Source organism: Protopterus annectens, chromosome 3.part0 (assembly GCF_019279795.1).
Source record: "Protopterus annectens isolate FY-2018-M chromosome 3.part0, PAN1.0, whole genome shotgun sequence".
Taxonomy (NCBI): Eukaryota; Metazoa; Chordata; order Ceratodontiformes; family Protopteridae; genus Protopterus; species Protopterus annectens.
Window position 1 is genome coordinate 416305374 of NC_056731.1, and position 26823 is coordinate 416332196.

Sequence of the window (26823 nt, forward strand, 5' to 3'; positions counted from 1 at the left end):
TTTTTTCCACTGTCCCCCGAGGAAGTGGCAAAAACAAAGAGAGACAAAGAGACAGAGCCAGAAAGCCAACTTAGTATAAAGCATTCTAATAACCCAAAACAAGAGGCTGTGGTGGGAGACAGTCCTTATGACTGGGGTTAAGGCTACGGTTTCTGGTTGGCTTATAGTGGGGACTACTGGTTAGAGGGGAGGTCAAGTCCCTAAATGGAATAAGAGTCAGTGATTGGCTAATAGTTGGGCCAACTGATTGGAGGGGAGGGCAAGTCTCTAATTAGAGTAAGAATTATGGATTGGTTAATAGTCAGTCTAGCTGATTTGGGGGAAGGCCAAGTCCCTAATTAGGATATGAGTCATAGACTGGTAAGGCTGTTATTCACACCACTCTCCTAGTTAAGGAAAAATATTCATTCTCAACTTCATTATAAAGTTTAAAAAAAAGGTTTCCAGTTTTACAAGTCGTTTTTTACAGAATTTTTAGCCAATGAAAAAACATTTATTTTTCCTCAAATATTTTTTTATTTTCAATTAAAATAACATTTACATAATATTTTTAAATATCCCTTTAAACAACTATATACAATATTTACAATAGCCTGACTTTCAGTTATATACACTGTATGTTATTAAATATAGAATTAACAGATCAATTATCAGAGATACAATACTGATTATTGCAGAGTGTCCAACAAAGACATAACTTTCTTCCAAGGATTATTTACCAATGGCCTGGGATAGATTCGTAGTTCTTTGATTTTTATTTCCATCGATGCAGTTGTCTTCAGTAAAGTGTAGAATTCTTCCAAGGTCGAGGGTGTATTTGAATTCCACCTTCTGGTTATGCATTTCCTAGATATAGCAAGTATTCTCCATAACAAATACATATTTGTCTTATTCAGGTAGGGCATCAGCAAAAACACCTCCTCCTGCGCGTGGGTAATGCACGGCCCCCAAATGTAGCAGATCAACCAAAAAACAAGAATGGAGCCAGCAAATGGTGATAGAAAATATTTGTATTGAAATTAAAGCATCACAGCAAATACAGACAAACCGGTTTCGGCTGGTAAATTACACAGCCTTCATCAGTGTATTCAAAGCTAATAGTATTTGCAAGCTGTTTAAATATACAGACATAGAATCTCATTGGTGGAGTAATTATAAATATTCATTAAGCCCTGGTGGGAAAAGCCCACCTAGCTTGATGATCCACTTTTTTTCTCTACTATTTAGAATATCATGCCAACCAGTTTTATTCCTCTGATCACCCTGAATTACATCAATAATTGTAAACAAAAATATTGCAGATGGATGTGACAACTGGTGTTTATACAAAGCATTAGTCATCTTTTTCTGTTTGATATTGCTATAATGTTCTGAGATTAAGTAACCTAATGCACCTTGAGGTTTGTCCAATATAAAATGCACCACATTTGCATGTGGCCATGTAAATGGCCCAATCACTGCTGCAATTGCAAAAAATATTTATATCAAAGACCTTTGAGCAATTTCTACTGGAAAATTCCTTGGTGGTGCATATATGTTTGCAATTTACACAATGGCATAAGGAAAACAACCGTACAGACTGTGTCCAGAAATAGTAGTTTGTATTTTGTCCCTGAACCTTCTATCTCCAGTTTTATAATGGTTAAAATAAGATTTCAAACTTTTGCCATTTCTGTATGAAAACATACACTTATCAGGGATAATCCTAGCAACTTCTGGATCACTCTGCAGGATGTTCCAGTGTCGCTGTACAATCTTAACTAGACCATTGGTGTTCCGTCCATAAGTGGTCGTAAGTCTAAGTGGTTTAGATGATGTGGTGGACTTCTCCTTATACACAAGCAGCTGACTCGTTCCATGTCTTGAACCTGGCTTTTGGCATTTGCTATAATACCTTCCTTATAACCTCTTTGTTTGAATCTATGTGAGGTCCTCTGAGTTCTTACAATATGTTGAATGTTGTGAACATATCCGTTTGGTTCTAATAAATTGGGATTTTGGAATATTCCTGGCTATGTGTGGAGCATGATAACTTGTAGCATGTAATAATGAATTATACTGCGGGAACTTCCTATGTGTCTCAGTCTCTAGTGTACCATCCGAAAGTTTGCATATGGAAACATCCAAAAAAATTATTCTGTGGGTATCATGTTGTTCTGTAAAACCTAAACCCCACTCATTATTGTTCAAATATTGTACAAAAGTGAGCAAACTAGACTCAGTTCCCCTCCACACCAGCCAAATATCGTCAAGATATCGTCTCCAAATGTCCATGTCTGAAAGGAAGATGTTTCTTGTAGAATCATAAATTAACTTGGTTTCGACATAGGCCATAAAAAGGTCAGCATATATGGGGGCAAAAGAAGCCCCCATAGCCGTACCCTTGATTTGCCAGAAACAATCATCCTTGTAATAAAAAACATTACAAGTGAGGACATATCTTGCCATGTCAACCAAAAATGTATTGAATGTAGAACTGTATAGACCTGCATGGTCCAACCAATATGCCAAAGCCTGGAGTCCAGCTTGATGTGGGATATTAGTATATAAGGCACATACATCAAGCGTGCATAAGAGCCAATCTTCTTCCAATTGGGTGTCAGATATGATTTGTAAAAAGCTAGTGGTATCATTTAACCTGGAACAAAGGAATCATAACAAAGGTTTGAGACGTTTGGTCAAGAACAGGGATAAGGGTTCAGTTAAATACTTTCTGCCAGACACTATGGGTCTTCCCGGTGGGTGTGTAGCATTTTTATGTATTTTGGAAGAAAATAAATATATTGTGAGTTACAATCCTTAACTGTTAATTGATGAAGAGTATCTTTGGAAATTACACCCCTGTCAAAAGCATTCTTGAGAAAACATTCAATACATTTGGTAAATCTATGTACGGGTCCATAAGCATATGATTGGAATATCTAGTGTCTGACAACTGCCTGCGGGCCTCCCTATCATAATCAACCCAATTCTGTACTACAACAGCACCACCTTTGTCTGCTGTTGTGATCACGATTTGTTTGTTTTTCTGGAGTTCCAGAATGGCTTGTTTCTCACTAAAAGTGATATTATTGTGTTTCCATGCCAAGTTTGAACTTTGAAAATGAATCTCCCTAAGAACACTGTTTTGAAATTGGTGAACCACAGTGTTCATAGGTGGGGAAAAATTAGATTGATGGTATGTGAATTTCCCCTTCTCAAAGTCAAGACCAGAATCACCAAAAAACATTTTAAGATTGATTAATCTACAGAATCTAGACAAATCTTGTGCAAATACATCCTCAGAAATAATAGCACCAGGTATGAAATTAAGGCCTTTATTCAATATTTTGACATGTAGATCAGACAGAACATGGTCAGACAAATTTGAAATGTTATTAACAGTGCTTTGATTTAAGTCCCTAACGCCAACTCCAATAGTTCCTGTACATTGTGTATTTTTCTTGTGTTTATGCCCACCCCGTCTGTATGTGCTCCTAAAGGGGCAACCCCCGAGCTTCTTTTAGGTGATGGTGATCCTGTTGCTGTCAGGGATTCATTATCAGTCCCTGATGATGCATCATCATAGGATGAAGTAGTATTTTGGTTGCTTTTCCTCAATATGGATCTAGGTCTTTTCCTTTTCTTATCTGAAATAGGAAGGTTATTGAATCTTACATGCTTAGATTGAAAAGAAAACGGGTTACCCCGGGAATAATCCTCTTGGTCCCTATTGAATTTTTTCATCTTGAGTGACCGTAGTTCAGCATCAAACTTTTTCAAATCTTGAGCCACTTTATTAAGCTTGCCTTCAAAAGAAGGCTCCTGTTCATAACTTTTCAATTTATCCGCCAAAGTCATAATCTCAGACAGCCCCTTATCTATGGCTCGATTGTGAAATTTATAAAGTTGAACCACAAAAGACATTGTGGCTTCATGTTGTATTTTTGACCACTGTGTGGTCAATTCATCATCTGCATTACTCACATGTGGAATAGTTCGTATCCTTAGTCCCCTTGGGGTTATGTTCGCTGCCTGATACGCCTTAAAAAGCTTGCTATGCCACACATTTGCTCGTAGTGCCCTTAATTGCCTATTCAGGTCATCAATTAGCTTTTGGCTTGTTGTGTCAGGGTTGCTATTCCCAATCTGATCTGCATTCCCATTAGGATTTGGGCTCAAACCAAAGGCCCCTAGATCCTCCCTGTCAGCCACCAGTCCCGAAATGAGATTAGATAAATCCATATTAATGGGACCAGAAAGAAAAAATGCAATAACAAAAAAAGTTTTATAGCTGTCAATAATGGTCAATCAATGATGCCACGACAGCAAACTGAAAATGTTGATAAGGACAATAACAGCTGTCAAAATAGTAATTTACATAAAAGAAAAAACAGCTGCGTCCATATAAAGTTCAAATTCCCAAGGATTTATATGTGTTAATGTAGATGATGAAAAAGCAATAATTAGAAGCCCAGAAAGAGGCAGTCAAAAACCATGAATTCAGGCTCAAAGAAGAATATATAGAAAAAAAGAGGTTTTAAATTGTTTGATGCTCAACTATCAAGAAAAAGACTTGCAATGCCAATTCTATAAAGAATAGGGACCCAGGATATACTCAACAAAACCTTGTAAAGTATACTTGTTGTAAATAAAATTGTTGTTGTCAACAACGCCAATGTAGTAAAAATTATCCTTCACAAGAGGTAAAAAAGCCTCATTCCCCACTGTCATGGACTGTAACCTATTCCTATAGTGAGCCTATATGGTTATAAAGTGTATTAGTTGTGAACAACTAACAAAATGTATATATGTGATTCTTTAGCTCACAATGTGGATGAAAACTCTCCTATAATCCAAATGATATAGGAGAATATATAACATGCAGGGAAAGTAAGACTGTGTATCTAAAAGTTGTATATAGTAGTCTCAGCTGATATACATATCCCAAGTTATCATAACCTTAAAGGGGTAACTTTTAGATATAGATGGTTAAGGATAAACCCCTACTTGAGTCCAAAGCAACCCATGTAAGAATATAATCGTTTTAAGAAAAAATTCTGAACCGACTATATATATTGAAAACACATATACCAAAATCCAATGTTATATATATATATCATATCCCTTATAAAAAGGTGTTAACATAAAAATGAGTTGCAAAAATGGTAAAGGACCCAATATCTTGCTGTAAATAGTGAGCGGACCCGAACATCTAAAATGAAAGAAATACCACTTAAAATGGCATTAGATATTTACAAAATCTACTAACAGTCCCTGCAGAAACAGAGCTCATTAATGCATGCTTGACATCTCCCATATCCAATGAAAATGCATATATAGAGTTTAACTGTCAGTAAACATCATTGCAACAAATCCAAAAACAGTTCACATAAACATATCGCCACTATTTGGTATGTAAAAAAATGTCCGTATACAATAAAGAACATAAATGTTCAGTAAGTTGCTTCCAAGAGGGGGTTCGTATACACATACGTTGCAAATACCTAGCGACCTTTTTTCTGGGTGGATTTGGACAATTTGCACTACTTATTATAGTCACACCGGTTGGCAGGATGCATTTTCGGTCTATGTGATTTATACAGCACCAGGCATTTGTTTTTTGCGAAAGGGCCGGTGGAGCAGTGATGTTTGTCCAAACGGATTTACGGGTCTGCAATCCGTTCTTCTGTTTGACCGGATTCAAGGTATAAATAAATACTGTTTAATAGTAAGACTCTATAAGTGACATTTCTTCATCAAGAGGGTATTATATATCCCAGTATTCCAGTTTTGGACATATTAGCCTGTTCAACTTTGGATTAAGTGGTGGAGGAAGATTCAACGGAGACCATTTTTGAAGAAACTTGTTGAACATTTATGTTCTTTATGGTATATGGACATATCTTTTTACATACTAAACAGTGGCGATATGACTATGTAAATCATTTGGGTATGTTGTAGTGATGTTTACTGGCAATTGAACTCTGTATATGGAATTATATTTGCATGGTGATGTAAAGCATGTATCTATGAGTTTTGTTCTCGTAGGGGCTGGTAGCGGATTTTCAATATCTTGTATTATTTAAGTGGTTTCTTACCCACTTTAGGTTTGTTTACCAACCTGTAGCTTGATATCGGGTCCTTAACAATTCTTGCGACCTCGACTTAAGGTATAAACATTTACCGTTTATACAGCATAACGCTACAAGTGACATTTCTTAACAGGAGGGATTTATAAATCCCATTATTCCAGTTTTGGACATATTAGTTAGTCAATTTTGGACCAAGTGGTAAGGGGATTCAACGGAGATCGTCTTGGAAGCAACTTACTGAACATTTATGTTCTTTATTGTATACGGACATTTTTTTACATACCAAATAGTGGCGATATGTTTATGTGAACTGTTTTTGGATTTGTTGCAATGATGTTTACTGACAGTTAAACTCTATATATGCATTTTCATTGGATATGGGAGATGTCAAGCATGCATTAATGAGCTCTGTTTCTGCAGGGACTGTTAGTAGATTTTGTAAATATCTAATGCCATTTTAAGTGGTATTTCTTTCATTTTAGATGTTCGGGTCCGCTCACTATTTACAGCAAGATATTGGGTCCTTTACCATTTTTGCAACTCATTTTTATGTTAACACCTTTTTATAAGGGATATGATATATATATAACATTGGATTTTGGTATATGTGTTTTCAATATATATAGTCGGTTCAGAATTTTTTCTTAAAACGATTATATTCTTACATGGGTTGCTTTGGACTCAAGTAGGGGTTTATCCTTAACCATCTATATCTAAAAGTTACCCCTTTAAGGTTATGATAACTTGGGATATGTATATCAGCTGAGACTACTATATACAACTTTTAGATACACAGTCTTACTTTCCCTGCATGTTATATATTCTCCTATATCATTTGGATTATAGGAGAGTTTTCATCCACATTGTGAGCTAAAGAATCACATATATACATTTTGTTAGTTGTTCACAACTAATACACTTTATAACCATATAGGCTCACTATAGGAATAGGTTACAGTCCATGACAGTGGGGAATGAGGCTTTTTTACCTCTTGTGAAGGATAATTTTTACTACATTGGCGTTGTTGACAACAACAATTTTATTTACAACAAGTATACTTTACAAGGTTTTGTTGAGTATATCCTGGGTCACTATTCTTTATAGAATTAGCATTGCAAGTCTTTTTCTTGATAGTTGAGCATCAAACAATTTAAAACCTCTTTTTTTCTATATATTCTTCTTTGAGCCTGAATTCATGGTTTTTGACTGCCTCTTTCTGGGCTTCTAATTATTGCTTTTTCATCATCTACATTAACACATATAAATCCTTGGGAATTTGAACTTTATATGGACGCAGCTGTTTTTTCTTTTATGTAAATTACTATTTTGACAGCTGTTATTGTCCTTATCAACATTTTCAGTTTGTTGTCGTGGCATCATTGATTGACCATTATTGACAGCTATAAAACTTTTTTTGTTATTGCATTTTTTCTTTCTGGTCCCATTAATATGGATTTATCTAATCTCATTTCGGGACTGGTGGCTGACAGGGAGGATCTAGGGGCCTTTGGTTTGAGCCCAAATCCTAATGGGAATGCAGATCAGATTGGGAATAGCAACCCTGACACAACAAGCCAAAAGCTAATTGATGACCTGAATAGGCAATTAAGGGCGCTACGAGCAAATGTGTGGCATAGCAAGCTTTTTAAGGCGTATCAGGCAGCGAACATAACCCCAAGGGGACTAAGGATACGAACTATTCCACATGTGAGTAATGCAGATGATGAATTGACCACACAGTGGTCAAAAATACAACATGAAGCCACAATGTCTTTTGTGGTTCAACTTTATAAATTTCACAATCGAGCCATAGATAAGGGGCTGTCTGAGATTATGACTTTGGCGGATAAATTGAAAAGTTATGAACAGGAGCCTTCTTTTGAAGGCAAGCTTAATAGAGTGGCTCAAGATTTGAAAAAGTTTGATGCTGAACTACGGTCACGCAAGATGAAAAAATTCAATAGGGACCAAGAGGATTATTCCCAGGGTAACCCGTTTTCTTTTCAATCTAAGCATGTAAGATTCAATAACCTTCCTATTTCAGATAAGAAAAGGAAAAGACCTAGATCCATATTGAGGAAAAGCAACCAAAATACTACTTCATCCTATGATGATACATCATCAGGGACTGATAATGAATCCCTGACAGCAACAGGATCACCATCACCTAAAAGAAGCTCGGGGGTTGCCCCTTTAGGAGCACATACAGACGGGGTGGGCGTAAACACAAGAAAAATACACAATGTACAGGGACTATTGGAGTTGGCGTTAGGGACTTAAATCAAAGCACTGTTAATAACATTTCAAATTTGTCTGACCATGTTCTGTCTGATCTACATGTCAAAATATTGAATAAAGGCCTTAATTTCATACCTGGTGCTATTATTTCTGAGGATGTATTTGCACAAGATTTGTCTAGATTCTGTAGATTAATCAATCTTAAAATGTTTTTTGGTGATTCTGGTCTTGACTTTGAGAAGGGGAAATTCACATACCATCAATCTAATTTTTCCCCACCTATGAACACTGTGGTTCACCAATTTCAAAACAGTGTTCTTAGGGAGATTCATTTTCAAAGTTCAAACTTGGCATGGAAACACAATAATATCACTTTTAGTGAGAAACAAGCCATTCTGGAACTCCAGAAAAACAAACAAATCGTGATCACAACAGCAGACAAAGGTGGTGCTGTTGTAGTACAGAATTGGGTTGATTATGATAGGGAGGCCATGAGCAGTTGTCAGACACTAGATATTACAATCATATGCTTATGGACCCCGTACATAGATTTACCAAATGTATTGAATGTTTTCTCAAGAATGCTTTTGACAGGGGTGTAATTTCCAAAGACACTCTTCATCAATTAACAGTTAAGGATTGTAACTCACAATATATTTATTTTCTTCCAAAAATACATAAAAATGCTACACACCCACCGGGAAGACCCATAGTGTCTGGCAGAAAGTATTTAACTGAACCCTTATCCCTGTTCTTGACCAAACATCTCAAACCTTTGTTATGATTCCTTCGTTCCAGGTTAAATGATACCACTAGCTTTTTACAAATCATATCTGACACCCAATTGGAAGAAGATTGGCTCTTATGCACGCTTGATGTATGTGCCTTATATACTAATATCCCACATCAAGCTGGACTCCAGGATTTGGCATATTGGTTGGACCATGCAGGTCTATACAGTTCTACATTCAATACATTTTTGGTTGACATGGCAAGATATGTCCTCACTTGTAATGTCTTTTATTACAAGGATGATTGTTTCTGGCAAATCAAGGGTACGGCTATGGGGGTTTCTTTTGCCCCCATATATGCTGACCTTTTTATGGCCTATGTCAAAACCAAGTTAATTTATGATTCTACAAGAAACATCTTCCTTTCAGACATGGACATTTGGAGACGATATCTTGACGATATTTGGCTGGTGTGGAGGTGAACTGAGTCTAGTTTGCTCACTTTTGTACAATATTTGAACAATAATGAGTGGGGTTTAGGTTTTACAGAACAACATGATACCCACAGAATAATTTTTTTGGATGTTTCCATATGCAAACTTTCGGATGGTACACTAGAGACTGAGACACATAGGAAGTTCCATGGTATAATTCATTATTACATGCTACAAGTTATCATGCTCCACACATAGCCAGGAATATTCCAAAATCCCAATTTATTAGAACCAAATGGATATGTTCACAACATTCAACATATTGTAAGAACTCAGAGGACCTCACACATAGATTCAAACAAAGAGGGTTGGTATTATAGCAAATGCCAAAAGCCAGGTTCAAGACATGGAACGTAGTCAGCTGCTTGTGTATAAGGAGAAGTCCACCACATCATCTAAACCACTTAGACTTACGACCACTTATGGACGGAACACCAATGGTCTAGTTAAGATTGTACAGCGACACTGGAACATCCTGCAGAGTGATCCAGAAGTTGCTAGGATTATCCCTGATAAGTGTATGTTTTCATACAGAAATGGCAAAAGTTTGAAATCTTATTTTAACCATTATAAAACTGGAGATAGAAGGTTCAGGGACAAAATACAAACTACTATTTCTGGACACAGTCTGTACGGTTGTTTTCCTTGCGGCCATTGTGTAAATTGCAAACATATATGCACCACCAAGGAATTTTCCAGTAGAAATTGCTCAAAGGTCTTTGATATAAATATTTTTTGCAATTGCAGCAGTGATTGGGCCATTTACATGGCCACATGCAAATGTGGTGCATTTTATATTGGACAAACCTCAAGGTGCATTAGGTTACGAATCTCAGAACATTATAGCAATATCAAACAGAAAAAGATGACTAATGCTTTGTATAAACACCAGTTGTCACATCCATCTGCAATATTTTTGTTTACAATTATTGATGTAATTCAGGGTGATCAGAGGAATAAAACTGGTTGGCATGATATTCTAAATAGTAGAGAAAAAAAGTGGATCATCAAGCTAGGTGGGCTTTTCCCACCAGGGCTTAATGAATATTTATAATTACTCCACCAATGAGATTCTATGTCTGTATATTTAAACAGCTTGCAAATACTATTAGCTTTGAATACACTGATGAAGGCTGTGTAATTTACCAGCCGAAACCGGTTTGTCTGTATTTGCTGTGATGCTTTAATTTCAATACAAATATTTTCTATCACCATTTGCTGGCTCCATTCTTGTTTTTTGGTTATTCAGGTAGGGATCTTCATTTATATTTAATATAATCAATACTTTCGTTAAGGTAAAGGATTCATTAAATAAAGCTTGTAAAAAATTATTGATTCCATTCCATTATGATTTAATTTTATTACATTCATAAAACATATGAATCCAGTCTGCTTTATTTGACTTTTCATACCTCCAGCAAAAAACATTTGTAGTAGTACTGATCTTTTTAATTCTATCTGGTGTTAAAAATGCTCTATGTAAGTATTTCCAGTTAAATATTTTCCAGTGCTGTGTGTTAGAAGGGTAATTAACTAATAGTAAGATGTTAGTTTTAATTTCTTCTGTTAACTGCAATGACTGCCATTTCTTTACTGTTTCAATAATGTTTTTATAATTTATTAATATTGTTTCATTTATATTTTTGCATAACACTATTCCTAAATAGGTTAGTGTAAGTTCTTGTTTTCCTATGATGGATTTATCTGTAACTTGTAGTTCTTTTTTCTTATTTAAAAATAGAAATTTTGATTTTGCTCTATTGAAGTGTAGACCTGAAATCTTATAAAATTTCTCCATTACTTCTTCTAGCTCTCCTAATGACTCTCTGGAGTTTGATAGGGTTAATAAAATATCATCAGCAAAAAGCATTATTTTAGATATGTACTGGTCATAGACTTCTATTCCTTTTATTCTTGGATTATTGTGTATTATTTCTGTAAGAATTTATATAGCCAAAGCATATGAAATAGGAGAAAGGGGGCATCCTTGTTTAGTACCTTTCTTTATATGGATAGATTCTGAGGTGAAAGGACCTAATTTAATGTAGGCTAAGTTATTAATATATATGTTTTTTTAGTAATAAGATGAAGGGAGGAGGAAATTCATATAATGCTAAAGTTTTAAATAGATATTCCCAGTTGAGGGAATCAAAGGCTTTTTCTATGTCTAATCTGATTAGAAGTGTTTCTCTATCTTCTTTATTCACATAATCTATAAGAGTAAGTATCCTTTTAATATTATCATGTGTGTGCCTGTTATATAAAAATCCAGTTTGATCATTATTAATTGTCTTTGAAAGTGGGATTTTCATTCTGTTAGCTAGGATTGACATGAATATTTTGTAATCATTATTCAGTAATGATATAGGTCTGTATGAGGTGCAAAGGTCTGATGGTTTATTATCTTTTAGAATTGGTGTTATGAGAGAATATTTCCACAAGGGTGGTATTTTTGCTTCTGACTGGACTTGTAGCAAAGTTTTATGAAAAAGGGAGATTACTGTTGAAGGGAAGAGATTGTAAATTTCCATAATTATACCATCTATCCCTGGAGCTTTGTTAGATTTACTTTCTTTTATGTTGTCAACAATTTCTTTGTGGGATATAGGTTTTTGTAGGTCTAGTTTTAAGTTTTCAGGAATTTTTTTTTATATTGATAAGGTTTGTATCAAAGTTTATTTGGTTGGTATCTAAATCTTCTTTTTTGAAGTGTTCCATATAATGGAACTGAAATGTTTCAAGGATGTCTCCTATACCTGATACTTTTTTCCCTTTCTTTTCGTGATATATACTACTAATGCTATTTGCTTTAGATTATATTTTAATTCTTGTAGATAAGTTATGTAGATATCTGGGGAGGTGGCTAATGAGTTTATTTTTAATTTTTCCAAGGCTAGACAAGTTTTGTGTGTTAGAATTTCATTATATTTTTTATCTAATTCCTCTAGTTCTTTTTTGACTTCCGGACAATCCTGATTTCTTTTTAGATTTTACTGTCAAGAGTCTGATTTGCAAGTCTAATGATTCAGATTCCCACTCTCTAACTTTGTACCAGCTAAGGGTCTTACCAAACAAATACGCTTTTAATGAGTCCGAAACCATGACTCTACTGATTTCTGTTGTATTAATAATTTCAAGAAATAATTGTAGTTTTGACGACATCCAGGGTATAAATTCTTTAATTTTCATGATATATGATGGAATTCTAGTTGAGAGGATTAAAGGTTTAAACTCTATTTGGAGCTTCATTATCAGAGAGTCATGATCTGAGGAGGGGCATGGAACTATTGAGAAGCTGAGGATTTTTGTTTGCAAATCTTGAACTACAAATAATTTGTCTATTCTGGTTTGTGTTCCAAATCTGTGGTCTTTATGGGAAAATAATAAGGATTTATCATCTTTTACTTTAAAAGTGTCTATTAAATTAAATAAATCAATCCATCCCTTTAAGGATTTTGAAATAGTTGCTATGCGAAAAGACTTTTTGGTGGTTTCAGAAGCTTCTAAGGTACAATTAAAGTCTCCTCCTAGTATAAGATTGCCTTTATAATTGTTGAAAATAAAATCTAGTCTGTTCCTGCTCCAAATCCTGGGAACCAAATTAGATTAGCTAAGGTCCATATCCTGTTATTAAATTTAATTATAACAAATGCTAGTAGACCTTCTTTGTCTTCATATTTATAAATAACTTTTGGAGTGATTATGTTTTTCTTCCAGAGAATTGATACTCTTTTTGTCTTTGTTCTATAGGAGGATTGAGCTAAGACTGTATAGTCCTTAGGGTTCCAAATTAAGCTATCATTAGTCTTAAAATGCATTTCCTGGAGAAATACTACTTGTGCCTTATTTAGATTTAAATATTTTATTAAGTTTGATCTTTTATTTGCATTATTTAAGCCATTAGTATAATGATAAGAATGTTAAATCCATTTCAAGTTATTGTTGGAAGAAACATTTTGCTTCTTTTTTATTTTGATTATAGTAGTTATACCATATTGTCTGATAACATTGAATGATATGTTTTATGTGTGTAAACTTGGGAGTGTAATTTAATGTTCTTTCTTCTTTAAATACAAGTAGGGTAAAATTCTGGTCAGTCTTTAAAAAAGTACTTCTATAAAACATTAATTCTAAAGTATCAAATACAAGTAAATATGAATTTCCCATTAAACATGGAATGAAAGTCATTCCTAATCCACTAGATAAAGATAGATCTATTGGAATATCACTCATACATTTAACCAACAATATTAACTGAGCTCTATATGTTAAATTATTATATGGAGAATTTTCTTAAAAGAGATATGAAATTCTATATTATTCTATTATTGTTCTATAGTATTTTATATATCAGGATGGAATGTTAGTAGTGTAAACAATTATTATGTTGCCTTAGAAAATATCCAATATTTAGTTACCCTTAAGAGATCCCAAACATGTCAGATATGTCATTTTGGATAAATTAAATGCAACAAATTAAATACACTAAATAAGTCAACAACAAATAGATTATTACTAAAATAATTTGACTAAAAGGACTCTGCAGGAGATAATTATTGATTACCAATGAAATATGAATTTACTGTAGGTGTACTGTCTTCCTTTACTTTACCACCCTTCAGCTTACCAACTTCAACTTACACTTATGAAAAGACATGTCTTATCAGTGGTATCCTGACTCTGAGTAGAGGTGCCCTATATTCTAGTGTGCAGTGCTTTTACATATTTATAGATTTACAAAGCAGAGTCTAGGAATGAACTATGATCACCCTGACAATTCCCATCCTGCATAGGGCACTTCCTGCTTCCAAAATGGGTAATCACATCAGGTCTAGAATGAATGTGAAGGTACCTATACGGTAATCAAGACTTACATTAGGTAAGTATTAATCAAATACAGTAGTGGCTGGTGACTTCAAATCAAAGGGGGGCTGCAGGAGACAGCTGAATGGGTGGGGTCAAAGGGGAGGGGTGTGGCCAACTAGAAACGGGAGGAGCTATGCTCAAAACCACAAACACTGTAACTTTAATTAAATACTCTGCCCTGGGTGCCAAACCATCATCATGAGAGTCCAATCAAGACAAAATGACGTGTAGAAGAAAAAATATTTCAATGCATTGGCTGCATGACAGCTTACTTAGTATCTAGATGGAACCAAAAGGTTGTGAGGCATAAAAAAATAAATTACTTTTCAAATACATTACTGGAATGCCAGTCAAAATCAAGTACAAGAAAAACAAGCAGCACTCAACTCAAACCACGTCTCTTTGCACTGCAGTTCTAATTATAATTTATATTCAGCTTTATTAAAGTACAAAGTAACATGCTGAAAGTAGCAATCTCTGTGATACCCCCACTTGTAAAAATGTTTCTTATCCAAAAAAGACCTGCTGCCTGACAACAACTATCTACTTGTATCATGGGGAAAACATGATCAAAGTAAAAAATGAAAAGCAAACAAGAAACAAACTCAAGATACATTGCTTAAAGGATTACTGTACAGGTAATGGACCACACATGATAGACTAGCATTCTGTTTGGTTTACAGGTAAAGCCTGCAAAGATGACTGCAAGTCTCCAACAAATGTAATGAGCTTCTTAAAATAATGCAATCCCATCCTTTATTACAAATACTGTCATATGCATTTCAATACCCAAGGTTTGTACACTATCTAGTTATGTAAGTATTCTCTGCATGGCAACAACAGAAAGGCTTTCAAAGTTGGCAATTCTTTAACAGTATGCTTATTAAAGCTTACTTCCATCTTAAAATCTCAGACAAGATTACCTGATGGTCATTAAATCATTGCTACATAAACACAGAGCAACAAACACTTTCTGAGTAATAATAAGCATAAATCAACAGTATAAAAATATGACCGAAACCAGAACATTCTGCAAAATCAAGGACAGAATAAAAGTAGCACTTGTGTCTGCCTTGGATGGGGGGATACTCTGCACATTTACACTGCATAACTGCGCCTTGCTTTGCTTGGACACATCCAGAGTCACTACATGGGGGAACGGGGTGCAATATGTATGTCATAATTTGAAATGTCTCTGGCTGACTGTGATGGCCCTGACACATTTGTCATACCTCTCAACCTCAGATCAAGAAATAAAGACAGAGCCATACATAGAAGTGGGACAAAGGCCCAATAATAAGGACAATTTTTAAACATTGCTCATAAACTTAGATAATAGAATAGTAGGTTTTGCATTTGTATGATTTTTCTGAAAGGTATGAAATCTGAAACTCAAATGTCTGTCTTTATTTTCTAACTTCAGTCTTTAATGATTTGCCACTAATTTGTCAAAAAAACCACAATTTTATGAAAAATGGACCAAACGTGATGCAAAAATATAAAATAGCCAAACAATACAGCTGGGGACCTGTCAAAGAAGGGGCACTTTTTTAATATTAGTACTGCTAACTTGAGCAGCTGACAAAATAGAAGAATCTACATGCATTTCTGAAATAAAAGTAATCTATAACTTTGATTATTACAGTTATTTCTTAATTGTAAGCCCTCCACGTTTTCTTCCAAAATTGCCATTTTGCGGCGGGAGTATTAGGGGAAGAGCAACATTTTGAGCCAAAATTGGGGACAGTTGAGAGGTTTGGATATGCCTAATTCTATAAAGCAATTTATTTGCATGTACTTTACCTGTTAATGCAGGAAATCTGGACAAGGCCAAATATACTGGGGGAACATATAAACAGTACTATAAATTGTTGTATAAACTGAGACAATGACAACATATCAATAGTACCAGCTTTAAAATTACTGTCACAAGATCCCAAAAAAGCATATAAAGGTACATAACATAAGTATTTTGCACCCACTTATATATTTCATAGATTTTTATATTTATTTTTTATATAGATTTTATATATACACATATATATATTTTTTATACTTATATAATAATTTATATTCTTATTTTCATATACATTGAAATTATATTAGTATCTTATAACATTAAGCAGTATATATTACTTTAAGAATTTTAAAAAGTTTTTTATAAAAAAAGTTTTTAAATATTCTATGTGTAAAATATATATATAAATATATATAAGCATTTATTTTTTAACCAAGTTAATTAGTAATAGGTATCTATTGTGAGGCACTCAGTTTGGTTTACATTGACATTTATATAAATAGGTTAATATATGTTCCATATTACTATGTATGTATGTTTAGATATATCTTTAAGATAAGGTACTTTTTAATGGTTAATTATGTAATTAATTATTTTATTGATGGCAGGCAGTGTGAGTGGTAGTACTATAAATAGCGCTGCCAACATTTTAACTTTGATTCTGAGGAGGTCTCTGGTGAGGAGACGAAAGTGCTTAATCCTGCTTTATTTTGTCATTTTGAATTCTCCGGAATAAATTTATACCAATTTTGGTTTGAGTTGTTTTTGGAACTGTTCTTGGAACTATTGGTTGAACCCACATCATACTAGAGGACTGCCTTCATTGATCCGTGTAGCTGGTGTATGTTTTGAGTCTAAATTTTGCATTTTCACTTTTTTAATATTAGTACTGCTAACTTGAGCAGTTGACAAAATAGAAGAATCTACATGCATTTCTGAAATAAAAGTAATCTATAACTCTGATTATTACAGTTATTTCTTAATTGTAAGCCTTCCACGGTTTCTTCCAAAATTGCCATTTTGCGGCGGGAGTATTAGGGGAAGAGCAACATTTTGAGCCAAAACTGGGGACAGTTGAGAGGTTTGGATATGCCTAATTCTATAAAGCAATTTATTTGCATGTACTTTACCTGTTAATGCAGGAAATCTGGACAAGGCCAAATATACTGGGGGAACATATAAACAGTACTATAAATTGTTGTATAAACTGAGACAATTGATAAGATAACAGGTCTTGCTTTAGCATGCATTTTTCTGAAGGTTATGAAGTCTGAAACTCAGTGTCTGTCATTATTTAGTGACTTAATTCCTAAATTATTTGCCAAAAAAACACACATTTTATGAGGAACAAACCAAAAATAAGAAGCAAAAATCTATTCATTCTATGAAAATTTGGACAGCTGAGAGGTATAGTTCAGCCAGGGCTGTCTTTGAGTTTGCCACCCTTCCCCCTCACAAAATCATGGTCGAATGGAGCCTCCCCCCTGCAGCTATTCCAATGAACCATTACTTGGCTATTTCACCCCATTTACCATAAACACTAATGTGCATACTGCTTTAATTCTACGATGATTTGGACTTTATTTGAAAGTTTTATTTTGCATTTTACAGCACAAACACTAAGGCATCTGTTAAATAAAGCAATGCAATCTCACAATGAAAACAGACTTAGCATTGAAACTTCTCTGCCCTTGAAACTCACATTCATTGAAACAGCATTGAAACCCACATTCAAAGAAAATATATTTTGCCAGTGGCAGATAAAGATTAACTTTGAGCTGTTTTCAAATCATAGGCCCCTTGCACATGAAACATACACATGGTCTTTGATACACTTTCCTGATTGTATTAAATTATATTCCTTGTACAATATAGTACAGTTGTTAGAGGGCATTTTAAATTTGTTTTGAACATTTTTCCAGTAAACAATGAAACAAAATACATGCACCAATAATGACAAAATTGCCCAATTCAGAACATTTTTCCAGTAAACAATGAAACAAAATGTATGCAGCAATAATGACAAAACTGCCCAGTTCAGAACATTTCTATCATAAAAGTCTACTCAAACTTTTACAGTCCACCAGTATCAGTAAATATGCACAATCTCTGAAGAAGTAAAAGTCATCTAAATAATTCCACATTAAAGAAATCTGTAACTAATGAAGAGGTTGCTGCTAGCAAACAACTTTGTATTTCATTGTTTCATCTACAAATAAAGTGCCTGTTGCCCTTTAGGAATAAATTGCCTGTGTGTGTGTCTTTCGGCTTTTCCCAGTCAGGGGTCACCACAGCGGAACTCCGGTCCGCTAATTATTGGCAGTGGAGTTTCACATGCTGGCTTGCCGGGCCTAACGCACAACCTTCAACCACCACCACCGCAGCCAACTAGGAATAAATTGCCTAAGTAGCATAAAAAAACGACAAGCTAGTGATATTGCAATAGGGAATGGATGGCAAACTGATAATAGGTTCATAGTTACTAAGTATCTTCACCAAAAAGGACTGCAATATCCACCCCCTTTACAATACAGTACAGGATCAGCAATGCATCTACCTACTGTGAGAGTAGAACCCACAGCGTTCTGCATCAAAAGTAAGTACTCTAACTATTGTGCTATTTACAATGCAAGCAGACTTGGCATAAACAGTACTAAACTTTTGTTCTCCTGCAGCTCTCAGCTTCTTGTAAAATCTACTTGACACTCAGCTGTATCTCTGAACTTTGCAGCACAAGAAATCTGGAAAAAGCCAACATTTTTTTTTGGGGGGGCAAAAAACAGGGACACATTTTAAACATTGCTTGTATAATGTTGGAAAGTTGTTAGAATAAAATACTGTGTTAACACCATACATTTTATTGCCAAGTATTGAACCCAGGACCCTGTGCAAAACAGTCAGCACAATATACCACTATGCCAAATCATCTGTTTTATGAAAGAAAGGAAGACTGAAACTTAAATGGCTACCATTTAGTGAATTCAGTTCTTACCATAGCTGTCAACATCTTAGCACAAAACACCTGAACAAAGCCAATAATGGGGGAATACAGCCCCCAAACATATTCAGTGAGTTCAGTTATCACCATAGCTCTCAACCTTGGCACAAAAAACCTGGACAAAGCCAATAATGGGGGAATACAGTCCCAAAACTAGGGACAAATATCCATCGAGGACACCAGAGCAAACACAAGGAGGACATGGAGACTCCACACAGAAGGCACCCCAGCTAAGAACCAAACCAAACAACTTATAGCTGTGAGGCAACAATGCTACTACTGCACCACTGCACTACTAGCTGTGCTAAGAAACAAAAATACAGAAACCACATATTTTATGAGGAACAGAACAGAACAAATATGAGGCAATAATCTGCAAATTTTTTTTACAAATGGTGGTGGGTAGGGAATTCAGGCTCTTGCCACTTGGGCCCAAGTTACAGGATTCAAGCCTTATTCTCTACCCACCAACATGTAGCAACTGGGGCATTACACACACACACACACACACACACACACACACACACACACACACACACACACACACACACACACACACACACACACACCACTACCTGAGCCAAACAAGTCACTAGATCCAGTCCCAAGTTGGAAATCCGTCCTAGTAGGAGTTTCACAAACCCACTCGACATATCCGTCCCGCAAGAGCACCAGCTTCAGCCTGCCTGTGAATTTTGCAGTCCGATCCACTTCCAGTCTATGCAGTTCTAACTGCATAGACTGCTGGGAAAATTTGGACTTGCGGGTTGCCTTCGTAATCCGGACTGCTGGTGGAGACAGTCTGGATTTTCTGCACATGCTCCAGACTGGTTCACCAGCAGTCCGAATATCGAGAAATGCCGCGAGTGGGCATGCGTGATGTTCCGGGACTCGCGGTTGATTTTTATTTTTCATTCTTGGTATTTTATTTTATTTTTGTTTTATTTTCATGTTTTACAGCTTGGGGGGAGGGGGGGCTTCAGTCCTGCAGTCCAATAGCACAAGCCGCCTCTGATCAAATAGTATTTAGAGCATCTTAGAGAGTTCTCGGGGCAGTTAGAATACTCTTAAGCCTCTCCTCCCTTGACCAAAAACAGGGATTTCCCTTCCCTTTCTTTCCCTTGTTTTAAATTAGTACTAATAAAAGAAATTCAGCTAATACAGGTAAACAGAAATAACATTCAGTAGTCCGTCTTGTACATGACTCGCAATCCATTAAACAAGTCAGTGACTAACATGACTTTAGTAAACATTATAAAAACAAATTAAAAATAATTTCCTAGCGCTTTAAATTTTCTGATAAAGCAAAAAGTTAACAATAAGCTGTTTTAACTAAAAGTATAAAGCATTTCAATTTTTCCTTGCATGTATACATTTCTACTTATATTGCAGTGTCAATAGCTGTCTTTGAAATCTGTACAATACTTCACTTCTTCAAATCATTCCTTTTTCAATTCAGGGTTTGTTTTGTCAAAACGGCAACAATATTTCAAGGGCACAATTAATATTTAGACTGATGTTTCAAATAAATAACTTGTCAGTTGCCAATTGAGTTAGTTTAGAATGTATGGTTAGTGCAAATATAGCATGTTTCAAAAATAATATGTATTTTTTTGTGTGCTCTAGAGACTGTCATATACAAGTGACATATATAATGTAGCATATATAGAGCAGATAGCTTATGGATTCAGGTTGTTAAAGTAAATTATGCTTATTAATCAGTCAGTTTCATTTAAATTCACAAGTAATTTGGGGATATTTCAGTTGAGTTTCCAGGAATGTGTAGTCCAATGTGAGTAATTGAGTCCACTTTTCCTCATAAGCATATGCACAATTCATTAAACTAAGCAGAGTATAACATCTGTCTAATAATCATTATAAAGACAAAGAATAGTAATTTCCTAGCTCTTCAAACTTTATGATATCGGAAAATGGTGACAGTAAGCTATTTTAACTGGAAGACTAAAACATTTCAATACTTCCTTGTGAATATATATTTTTACTTTTACTGTAGTGTCAAGAACTGTCTTTGAAATCTATACATTACTTCACTTCTTTCAAATCATTCATTTTACAGTTCAGATTATAGTTTGTCAAAATGTCAGTAGCATTTCAAGGGCACATTTAATATTTAAACTGATATTTTAAATGAATAGCTATCAGTTATCAAGTGAGTTTGTACAGTGTGAGGTAACTGCAAAGATAACATGTTGCAAAAGTAATATGTATCTTTTCATGTGCACTAGAGACTGACAATTTCAAGTAACATATAAAATGTAACTTTTACAGTGCAGACAGCTTGTGAAATCAACATGTTAAACTGAGTAATACTTTTTAATCAAGCAGCTACATTTAAGTGCACATGTAGTTTGGAAACATTTCAGTTGTGTTTCCAGGAATATGTAATCTATGAGGATAAATCATAAATATTTACAAATAGTCCTATTATGTATTTATTTTACCTTGCTTAGGTTGTTTTTCATTTTAATAACTAAACATTACTTTTTCTTATTATTTGTGAGGCTAAATGCACTTTGAAGGTTCACAGTGTGCTTAGAAACTGCAGCAATTGTTTACTGTTGCTATGGCAACACAAGTAGAATGTGAAGAAAGCTTCACTTGTCTTAACCAACAGTACATTTTTTCCTCCTTTTTTATGTATTTGTTAATACTAAAAGGAAATAATTCAAAGGACATATATACATGAATGGAACATTTCAGAGTTAATCACGAACATGTCCCCAATCCCAATAAGCATAACAGTGACTATCATTAATCTAATAAATATTGTAATAACAATTAATTAAGTTCACTATTCCAATTAGTCTACCTTAAAACTAGATTATTTTAGACTATCATTTATCTATGTATAGATAGTGAGTTATTAAATATATACAGACTATATTCGTATAGTAAATAGGAGAGAATTTAGAAAGGGAGACAAGATGCAGTTAAAATAAACAATGAGAAAAGAGAGAAGAGAGAAAAAGAAAAGTGAAAATTAAGAGAAAATACACATATACTATGTATGTTGATTTACAGTATAAATATTTTATGTGCTATATAACCCTCCATCTGTGAAAGAAAAGTACCCTGTTTTACATACCTGACGTAATGTGAAAACTCTCATGTGTCATCTATTTTCAAAAAATATAGATAAAGATTCCAGTAGTTAGTTACCTTTGTTTTAAAATTCCAAGCAGTAAAATTGGTCCTTTAAAGTAATGTTAAAACAATTCATATCGCAGTAGAAGCTTTGAGAGTTGGCTGAACAGTATCAGTCTTTTGCTTCTTCTTTTTGACATCTGTCCAGACATTTGTTTCTTTTGTTCTCTTGAGAGAAGGTGACATCCAATCCATATCTTCCGGTAAAGTAATCACATTAATAGTTTTAATAAATGAAGAGGCTTCCTCTAAGTCAATAAAAGTCCTCATCTCGTTGGCATACAGTATTCTTATCTTAGCTGGATATGCAAGTTGTGTCTTGATGTTATTTTGTTTCAGAAACTTGATAGCCAGACCACCACCTTCCGGCCTGTCGCTTGTTCATCTCTAACACATATGACAAGAAGGTTTGGGTTTTTATTTACATGCTTTAATACATAGAAACACATCAGGATGGATAGCAGCATCATTAAATACGAACAAACTAGATAACAGACAGACCATATACATACATACATGCTTACATCTCAACTGCTTACTACAAAATGGCAGTCTAACTTCTTAAAGATATAAACACACACATTGATCTACATCATCCCTCTTAAAACAATTGCCCATTTGAACCAACAATATTTGAGTTAGACATGCATTACTATATACATTAGAAACAAAACACAATGTTAATGTCCAAGTTGCTTCATATCTGCTACAGGGTTTGGATATGCGACCGTATCTCATAACATAACAATCTGAAATAAGTTTAGCAACAGGGACAGTCTGTGGTGCCCAACTCATATCATAAACTTCTGGATTCTTCACAGGAATGGGAATGTCCTCTGGAATTGGAACATGGGACAACTCACTCTGAGATATAGAGTCTTTCTCACAGGCTATGTGCTGTGATATAGGCTCGGACACTGGTCTCAAATGCTTCTGATTCCACCTAAAAACTGCTCCTTGTGATTCCACAATATACGATCTCAGCTCTGGACCAATATTCTTCATGACACCAATCCGATAATGACCTCTGGACGTTTCCATCCTTACCACTTCTCCTTCTTGCAATGGATTGAGAGGTTTCTTGGCTTTATCGTAGTAAGACTTCTGGGTTAAGCGCTTCTTCATCAGATTTATTTTCACTAACTTGTTGTTCTTGACACATGGGACCAACAATTGCCTACTAATTGATAATGTGTTTCTGGTTTGTCTCAACAAAAGTCTCTGAGCAGGTGAATCAAGATGTTTATCGCGAGGAACATTTCTGAGATTCAAGAGATTCAGGAAAACATCACTATTATCTCATTTTGAATTCTCTAGTAATTGTTTTGTACTTTGAACTGCACATTCTGCCAAACCATTATATTCAGGTACTCTGGGCTACTTGTGACATGAGTAAAGTCCCATTCTTCAGCAAATCTTTTAAACTGCTGGCTTGTAAACTGTGTGCCATTGTCAGAAATAACTTTGTGCGGAGTATTATGGACTGCAAAATGACACCATCTTAGTAATGACATTACTGGATGCTAGGTTAGGAAGTAGGTCAATCTCAAACCAGTTGGAGTAAGAGTCTACTAACACCAACTAATGTTGACCATTCCACTTGGAGATGTCTGTGATTACTGTCGACCAAGGTAGTTCTGGAATCTGGTTAAGGTGAAGTGGTTCCTTCTCTTGATGTGGCTTAGTACTATTACACACAGAACAAGATAAAAGTGCTCTCTCAATGTCTTGTGACACAGAAGGCCAAAATACTAGTTATCTTGCCCTTCTTTTGGTAGAGTCAGTTTCTGGGTGACCACAATGCAAGATAGTAAGGTACTCTGGTTGCAAGGAGTTTGGAACAATTACTTTCGGATCTTTCATAATGATACGTTTGTCAGACAAAATCTCATCTCTGTATGGAAAATAAGGTTGCACGTCTTGAGGTCAACTAGATTGCTTTGATGGCCAACCTTGATTGATAAAATGGATAAGCCTCTGTAAAACTGGATCTGTGGTATTTCTGGGTGAGTTAGACGATGTATCAGCAAGATAAAGAAGTTTGCCTCTCTTGTAGACAAGATTGAAATTGTACTTTTGCAATCTCTGCATTACACATTGCAGTCTGGCTGGAGCTGAATGCATAGGCTTTCTCAAGATAGTGACTAAAGGTTGGTGGTCTGTTTCAGTCTGGATAGGTCTACCATAAACATAATCATGGAACTTCAAACATACAAACACAATTGCCAAAAGCTCTTTCTCAGTCTGGGCATACTGCTGCATTTCAGTTTGGGTAAGAGTTCTTGATGCGTAGACAACAGGTTGATCCTCTTGTAGAATGACTGCACCAAGACCAAATTTTGAAGCTTCACAGGGAAGTGTTACTGGCTTGTGAACATCATAGCATCTAAGTGTTGGTGGACTAACAATTCTCTGTTTCAGGACTTCAAATGCTCTGTGATGTTGCTCTAACCAAGACCAGGATACATCTTTACATGTCAGGTCACTAAGCGATGCTGAAAGTTGGCTCAAGTTTGGAATGAACTTGCCTAGGTATCGACCATGCCTAGAAAACATTGCAGGGCTTGAGCATTGTCTAGGGCTGGCATCTTGAGAATGGCTGTTTACTTAAAAGGGTCAGGTCGTATACCTGAACTAGTTAATAAATGACCAACATAAGTGACTTCATGTAGCCTGAATTTGCATTTCTGTGGATTGAGCTTAAGATTCACTTGACATGCCCTTTCCAGAACTTTTCTGAGGTTTCTGTCATGCTCTGCTTCACCATGACCCCCTACTAGTATGTCGTCTACTATAATAGCCCAAGGATACCCAGAAAAAATTTGCTCCATTGCACGCTGAAAGACTTCACTTGCAGAATTTATCCCAAATGACATTCTCAAAAATCTGTATCTGCCAAATGTAGTACTAAAAATAGTTAGAAATGATGATTTCCTGTCAAGCTGAATTTGCCAAAATAAACTCTTTGCATCTAAGACAGAAAAAATACTGGCATTTGGCATCAAGGCTGCAACTTCTTTGACTGTGCGCATTGGATAATGAGGTCTTTTTAATGCTTTGTTCAAATCTCGTGGATCAATACATATTCTAATGTCATCTGAGCTTTCCTTAAGAGCTACCACCATGGAAGATACCCACTCAGTTGAAGTTTCAGCTGGACAAATCACACCTTGTTGTACCATTTTATCTAACTCGGCTTTGACTCTGTCCTGCATGGCTATTGTAACTTTACGTGCTGGCATGATAACTGGACTGACTTCTGGGTCTAACTTCACGAAGTGAAGTGCCTAGTTTGTCTTCAAACAGAGCAGAATAGGTAGAAAAAATGTACTGGGCATAATTAGGGTAGTGATCTTTCAAGCTAACTTAATGGACTTCTTATTAAATAAAAGTAATCCCATTTTCAAACTGTCGCTGAGCCCTAATAATGACTGAATGTGCCTCTTGACCACATAAAATAACAAGTTGTAGCTTCTTCCAGCAGAGTAACATGAAAGCACTACTGAGCCTTCAGTTTGAATTTCTTCACCTCCATAAGCAACAAGCTTTACACACCTTGCCAAATCAAGCCTTTCACCTTTGGACACTGTCAAATATTTCTGCTGACATAACATTGCACTTGGAACTTGTATCAACTTTGAGCTCTATGGGTTTGCCATTTATCCAAACAGTATAAAATACTTCATTCTTTGCCTTTAAATCTACTGCATTAGCTGTTTCATGAAACACTGACACACCATCAACATAAACCGTAGAATTGTCACTGTAACTGATCAACTCATCTCTTAAAATGTTCCCTTTTAATAAAAGAATATGGGCCTTTTGAGTTACAAAATCTTTTGAAATGTTTCCATTTATTGCATTTGTGGCATTGTTGACCAAAAGCTAAACATTTCTCTCTTTTAGATTCATGAATTCCACCACAACTATAACAGTTGGCAACGAAACTAAATTAGGGCCCATGCTTTGAGTTTACTGACTCACTGTTATGCTTCATTGAGACTGTGCGAACTCTGGAATTTGCTAGAAAGTTCTGAGGTTTACCAGTGAGTGCTGCAAGGTTACAATTGCTGCCATGTGCTTGGGCCTGATTTTTTTAATAACATGCTGAATACTATCAACACAAGCTTTATCACTGTGCCTTCTAGAGCTGTTCTTGTTTGTATTTATTTATTTTATTTTATTTTATTTATTTTATTTCAGTTTGATGAACAGGGAAGTCTATTGGGCCAAGAAGAGCCCATTTTCAGTGAAAACCTGCAGAGAAATGCTCCAAGAAAAAAATTGATGCAGAATATATATGTTGCAAGATAAACATAAGTATCAAGAAATATACTGTCTGTTGGCTTTTCCCGGTTAGGGGTCGCCACAGCAAAACTCCGGTCTGCTAATGATTGGCAGTGAATTATTACAGTTTTGAGTTGCCAGCCTGGTGCCCATCTTTCAAGGAAGGCAAAC